Here is a 7,622-nt window from a genome sequence, read left to right as displayed (position 1 = left end):
GTGTCAAATTCATTGCATTTATATTTTAAATTTCTTGAAAATTTTTTTACACAGCATTGTTCAGTTACAAACCATATTTTTGAAAATATTTGTAAATTTTTTAATCATTCTTAATGGTGTTTTTCATTTTCTGTATTGTTATAGGAATTTGTATTGTTTTATTTATTTATTTTATTTTATTTATATAATAGAAATTTAATGGTGTATTTTGTGTTTAATGTAATTTGTGGCCACAAAAAAAGGATTGGAAAATATAATAAATGATATTTCGAAAACTTTTATAGTAAGCTTAATTTCTTTGGAAGTAACTCTTTGTAATACAGGGAGTGAAATAAATAAGTAAAGAAATAAACTCAATTTTAGTGAAATCTATACTTATATCCTATTTCTCCCACCTTCTTAGCATGCGTTCATAGTGTAGAGGTCAGCACGCTCGGCGCGTATTCGAGAGGCCCGTGGTTTGAGTCCCGGCTAAGGCGTTGCTCATTTTTCATCTCTCCTGCTTTGAAATAAACTAATTCTTCTACAGTGGCGCCCGAACTAAAAACGGTGGTGGATGATGATTCTCCATCACCAGGATTTCCTCTAATCCCCAATATCCTAGTAAAAGGGGGAGTATATAAGGTATTTCTCCCACCTTCTTAGCATGCCTTCGTAGTGTAATGGTCAGTACGCTCGGCGCGTATTCGAGAGGCCCTGTAGTTGGAGTCCCAGCAAAGGTGTTGCTCATTTTTCATCTCTCCTGCTTCGAAATAACCTTATTTCTTTACATACTCAAGGAAGAAATATAGTGTGATATAAAAATATCATAACCTTGAAATTGATTTCAGGCGAAGGACAAGGAAGAACCAATTCTTTCCTCTTCTACTTGATAATGAAACATACGTTAAAAAATGTAGAAAATTGGTTTATCAATCTTGTTTTAAAAGAGGGTGAAGGGTTTGTTCCATAATGTCCAAAAATATCAAACATTTATACCAATACATTTCTACATGTTAAATTTCGAGATAATCGGCATCTAATAGTCTAAAAGTTATAGAAAATTTTGACGTTTTCAAAAAAAAAAAAAAAAAAAAAAAAAAAACCACAGAAATTATGCTAAAAATTTTGGTACTGTTCCGTTATCGGAACTAGATTCACAAATGCATGAATGCATGCGTGTGTGTATGAATATATGTGTTACGTGGTTCTCCAGTCAGCGAGGGTCAGATACCTATACACACACATACATTCCAGTCAGATATGTATACACACACATACATTCGTGTTTACATATCTTGGGGTGTGTGGTGTATTTAATTATGGCAAAACACACTAGGGCTATCTGCCTAAGGGGAGGGATGCCTTCGTGGAAGACTTCTAAGGAAAACTGGCTCGTATACAAGTGGGGGAAAACCACGGAAACACCCATGCAGCCAGCCCGTTCGCGGGATTCGAACCTCGGACCGAACTACCAGTGTTCAGGGACTTTACCTCTCGGCCGCTGGTGGGCCTTGTTTACATGAAATGAACAAAATAAATACAAACTTGTTACATAAATGAACAAATACGTCCATACGTTCATGCATACATACGTTTCTGGATACAAGTCCTGATAACAGAACAGTACCAAAATCTTTTCCTCTGTATTAATAATGTGGTATTAGATGGCGTAACAATTTCTACTTTCTTTTTTCTTCAAAAGTTTCATTGATACATGCTATGAATTATACTAAATTTTTAAATATGAATGAACATAAGTAAAATTACTTTACCTTATACATTATCTGTTATCATACAAAGCATGTGATGAATATCATTTAATCTTAGAGACGAAAGAATTTAATATACGCATCACACAACTTTGAACCGTATAAGTGTGGCGGAGGAGTTATATGCAATCACCTTCTTTAAATAGAAATGAGAAAAAGAACTGAAGAATATTTCGACGTTTATCACCGCTCTGCTATTAGTTCAGAATGTAGGTCTTGGTACTTTATTACTAAAAATGACTTCCTAGTTTTAGTCATTTATCACATGCAATCTTTGGTGGCTCTGTTTGCTTATTTTTTTTTCCTCATTTCACGGGGAAGAATAGGTTCTCTGCCTCCTGCTTGCGAATTCAGTATTTCACCATTAGATTTCGACTCACTGAATCGAGGGGCATTTATTATTATCGATTTCTTTTTCAGATTTTTCAGACTGTGTTTGCAATTTTTTTAGATTAAAGAATAAAAGAAAAATAGCACTTGTAAACTTTGAAGTACTTTAAATAGATTGTTTAATTGATCGAGGGTAGTTTATCTTATAAACGGATACATATTTGCAGGAAATATTTGTAATACAGGTAATATGGAAGAAACAATTCATTTTTGTGGTGATGAATTAATGAATGAAATAATTTTAAGCAAAATTTTCTAATCTCTTATCATAATGCAATTCGTTGTATTGCAAACACCTTTATAAGATTCTTTCAAATCAAATTTTAATCGAATTATATTTTGTATTATGATTGGTTTTATATTTTTGCCAAATAGTTTAGAATAAAGATACTCTGATACAAAATATTAGCTTTTAGGAACATGTAAAATTTGCATATTATCTTCATTTATTTAAAAATACTACAGCATATGAGTTTTAGATTTGCAAAACTGTAGACTAATGACCTTCACATTAAAAACAACGTTTGTGAAGTATTTAAAACATCAAGGGGAATATAAATGAAAGCAAAGTCAAAAGGTTGTATTTTATTTTTGTATAGAGGTCCTCCTTTCCGCATACCTTCGTGGTGTAACGGTAGCACACTAGGCACGTATTAGAGAGGTCCAGGTTCACGTCTCCTGCTTCAAAATGGTCTAATGAATCTACACATTAATTAAATATAGGGTATTAAATAAATGTTTCGGACAAAAATAAATAAAAGGGAGTTAAGAAAATGAGGGGAATAAATGCATTTAATGAAATTGAAGAATTTTATGGTAAAAGTAGACATGTATACCCACAAAATCGTTTTGTATAGCTTTGAAATATTTAATTATAATATTTAATTAAGAAGTTTATTTAAAACTGTGTTTAGATTGTTAAATGCATGTAATTTCAAAATATCAAACTTTCATTTTATTCATTTTATTATTTTCAGTGAATAAATCCGACTAATCTATAGTTTCATCTTTTTTGGTACAATAGATTAGATCGAGAACTCTGAAGAATGAATCGATTTATCAGTGTGTTTTATAAATTACAACAAAGAATGAGAAAAGCTGTAAATGACTCTTTTACTTATGTCAAATAAAAGTTGGCAGAAGGCAATACTCGTGCTTACAGAACAGCCAGCATTTATAGCTTAAATCAAAAGTAGAGATTTTAAATTAATTTAATAAAATGTAAGTCAGCACAACGGCTACTGAGACAGAGAAACGAGAAAGTTGGCTCAGACCTAATATCACGTGACAAGCTTAATAAGGAGAATAACGCAACGCTGCAGATGTACTGCTCTCCAGGTAATTCATCAGCAAACGTGGCATTCAACAGGAGGAACACGCTCTGATTGTGTTCTCTAAAACTTTCCTTTAAATACTATCTCTTTTTCTGTAACATTTCAATACACGCGAACTAGAAATATGCATTCTGGCAGAAAAATTGAAAGCGTGAAAGACAGCAAAGGTAATTAACATAAAATAACTGGTTAGTGATACTAAGTAAATCCTTACAAATTCTTTAGTACTAGAGACAAAATTTATAATTTTCTGTCTGTCACAAAACCAAATGATTTGCACTTTACTATAAATGTTTATTTATTACTTAAATTTGCACTTTACGTGATATTATTTAAAATGATAATATTGAGAAGCAAATAATTACAAAAAATTATCACTTGGAAGAGTATCACAACATGAAGCAACGGAATAATACTAGCATCTACAATCAATAGATTTTACTTTTAAAGCTTTTTTTTTATTTGCTGAGATATAGTCTGTTATGCATTTAAACCTAATAAAATTATTCTGTATCATTTTGCAGTCAGAAAATTCAACAATTAATAAAGATTTATTATTCCGTGAAACTATTTAGATCTTTGTATTATAAATTGTGGAAGGAAGTAAATTAAATTGCCATATAAATTTTCGCATCCACATACAATCCATTTTTAAACTGTTTCATAATCCAATAAATTTTAAATACTGGTAAGTGCTCTTTCAGTGTCCGATATCATAATTGCAAATGAGATGAAAAAACACATTTGAGCATAATATTTTGTGAAAATATCGCCACTATTACTTAACTTTATGTCTTGAATTTTTCGCATTAATCTACCGTGACTGCAGGGTGGAGTGTAAAATGTTTGGAAAAATTCTCAGTTCTAGTTTATGTCCTTCTGCCTAAAAGATATTTTAGAAAACGGTCTGTCACATTTAACATCTCTGTTCTCTTTCCAGTTGTCATGTTACGTTAATCGCATTTTCAAAAACGTTTTCCTTTGAATGAGTGTTTTCAGTTTATAGATTTATTTAAAATAATACCTATAACTAGATCATGTTTAAAGTGAAGACAATATTTTGAAGTATATTTTCTATTATGTCGTCTTATGATACAGGAATAACCATTTCTGTGGAGGGTAAATGTTTTATGTCATTTCATTTTACAGAATTAACATTACCCAACACAGCAAGTGGATTTTCAAATTAATAAAAGTGCATTAGAATGCAAAAAAGCTTGCTGATTTTATCATCAAAGATGACATGACGTTGATTAAAAGACAATGATGACATGACGTTGATTAAAAGTAAACAAAAATTGGAGAATAATACGGTCAATTTCTTTTCCTATTAAAATATATAAACAAAAGACATTTCATGACTTGTGACATATGCACTATATTAACCGGTAGAAAACGATCGCTATTGCAAATACACTACCTGTTATTTAATTCTGAATTTTGGATGGTTTGAGACGTGATTGCTAATTAGCTTATGCTCGTTGTTATGTTCAACAGCCACATTATCTTAGGAATTCTATATATTTGCTTGCGAAGAAGGTTATCGGATTTCCCGATGAAAATCAGAGTAGAGCAAAGATCTTAAAATTAAAAAAAAAAAAAGAAATTGGACATTTTGGAGTTGTCAGGATCACTCCTGTCAGTTGGTATGCAAGTCGTACGGCAGTTACTGTAACTTCATTAATGTAAGTTCAGCGATATTCAGCTGCTAACAAGGAGCGTTCTGGAGCAATCGTATTTGCTCGCGAATTTTCCACCATTTTTTACTAATTTAATCACACGAAATTCGGGAAGGAAAAGTGTGAGATTAATTTAATTTTCGAAAAATGACGTTACAATAAGAACATAACAAAGAAAAAGGGTTTAGGGATAAATTAAAAGTAACTGTCACAGTGTATTTGTTTATAAATATTATGTTACAATAGGAATACACAGAAATGTTTACGTTAAAATATCTAAACATATATTTTCATTTCTACTTGCGTCCTAAACCTCATTCGCACTTACGATTATGCTCTTCTACTCCGTAGACCTCATAACATTCCCTACTGCTAGAACTGCTTCTGAGCCGTCTGCTACAAATTACAGGTCGTAGCCATTGTTACAGTTCTCATCGTCTTCACACTAAAATTCTCTCAATGTGCAAAGATATGCACAATTATTAGATATCCCAGGTTTCTTGAAGATATTCATTATAATTGCTTCATCAATCAGAGTCTATGCACCCCATATCCATGAGCAAATCAATTATTGAGTCGAAAACAATCACTACATGTACGAACCCATTTAAAAATTTAGAGCAGCTTCCTTTCTGAGCGCCTTTAGGAAAGGAACAAAATAGGTGAATATTTAAAAAAAAGTATTAGAAACTATTACTAAAAGGCTGGAGGGAGGAGAAAGTATGAGTAAATAAACACAAATAAAATTGCATATTTAGCCAAATGGCTTGGAAACCTTAGGTTGTGGTACAAACTTAATGGTCAAGATAACGTAGGGGCACACTACAAACCGCATTCTCTGACTGTAAAGTACACTGGTGTGCAAAAATTAAGGACGAAGTCGAAAAATTAGCATATCAGCTGAACGAAGAGGCAGAGCGAACAGAAAGACCAATCAGGAGATTATGTAAGGTGATGTACGGTAACACATGTTCAGATATGCAGGTAGACGTAACGGGGAGTGTCTGAGGAGTATAAAGCATGTTGTCGGTGTAAGATCAGTATTTCTGGAAAAGAGATTGTACGCCGTATAGCAGTTAAAATCACACCAAGTTGCTGCCTCGGCGAGAAATGGCGAATAATCAATCTGTTAGACGACATCTGGATGCTTTTACCCGAGGTCGACTCATTGGGAATTTGGAGGAAGGCCGCAGTGTGACAAGTGTGGCTGCAGAGTTCGGAATTGCTCACAGCATCGTTTCACGACTTTGGAGACAATTTTAATCTACGGGAACAGCTATCCGGGGGTTTAGTAGTGGTCGTCCACGAGGAAACACACCCGCAGATGACCGGTATATTGCCTTACAGGCCAGAAGAAACAGGCGGCAGACAGCGGGAGAAATCGCTAGACACACGACACAGGCGACTGGACGACCGATATCGCTTTTTACCGTGGCCAGAAGACTGCACGGTGGTGGTCTGTTTGCACGACTCCCTGTACGGTGTGTACCTCTAACGCCTGCCCATCGGAGAAGGTGCTCTCTGTGGTGCCGGGAACACCGGAATTGGAGAGACAATGAATGGGGACGAGTACTCTTTACAGATGAGAGCAGATTCAGTCTGAGTAGCGATTCTCATCGCATACTCATCTGGAGAGAGCGGGGAAGCCGCAATCATCCCTCGAACATCATTGAAAGGGACAGGTATGGAGGTGGCGGTGTTCTCGTTTGGGGAGGCATCATGCTTGGTAGTCGTACAGACCTTCACATCTTCGACGCAGGTTCAGTCAACAAGACCCGTTATTGTAACGAGATTCTTCTTCCATATGTGCGTCTTTTTAGAGGCGCTGTGTGTCCGCAGTTCCTTTTCATGGACGACAATGCACCATGTCATCGCACAGTAGCTGCCGAACAGCTCTTAGAGAGTGAGGATATTGAACGTATGGATTGGCCGTCTCGATCTCCGGATCTCAATCCCATCGAGCATGTATGGGAGTTTCTTGGCATACGCTTGGCAGCTCGTACCTTACCACAAGTAACGATTCCGGAGCTTCGATTGGCGCTGCAAGACGAATGGGCAGCATTGCCTCCAACTCATTGACACTCTCATTCTCAGCATGGGCAGACGCTGTGAAACCTGCCTAGCAGTCAGGGGAGATCATATCGCCTATTAAAGACCGGATGTTTCTTGCTGGACACCCATCACAGGGATGTTTCGGCCTTCATTCGCATTGCGCTTCATGCTACTTTTTCAATAAAGCTTCTTTTTATCCCTCTGATTTCTCTTTTAGTAAGTGTTGCTTACATTACTCATGTCCTTACGTATTGGGGATCTTACGGTATTACATGTGTTGATTTGGAAAGCTTTTGTGCAAAGTTATATTGAAAAAACCGTCTCGTCCTTAATTTTTGCAGACCAGTGTATATTGAGAAGAATTTTATCTAAGAATTGTTTGCAATGTTGAAACAAGGTACTTGTAGACAACTCTA

This window comes from Stegodyphus dumicola, chromosome 12, assembly GCF_044657685.1.
Source record: "Stegodyphus dumicola isolate Sdum_Otavi_A_Nest chromosome 12, ASM4465768v1".
NCBI lineage: Eukaryota > Metazoa > Arthropoda > Arachnida > Araneae > Eresidae > Stegodyphus > Stegodyphus dumicola.
Note: the sequence above shows the minus strand (reverse complement) of the source record.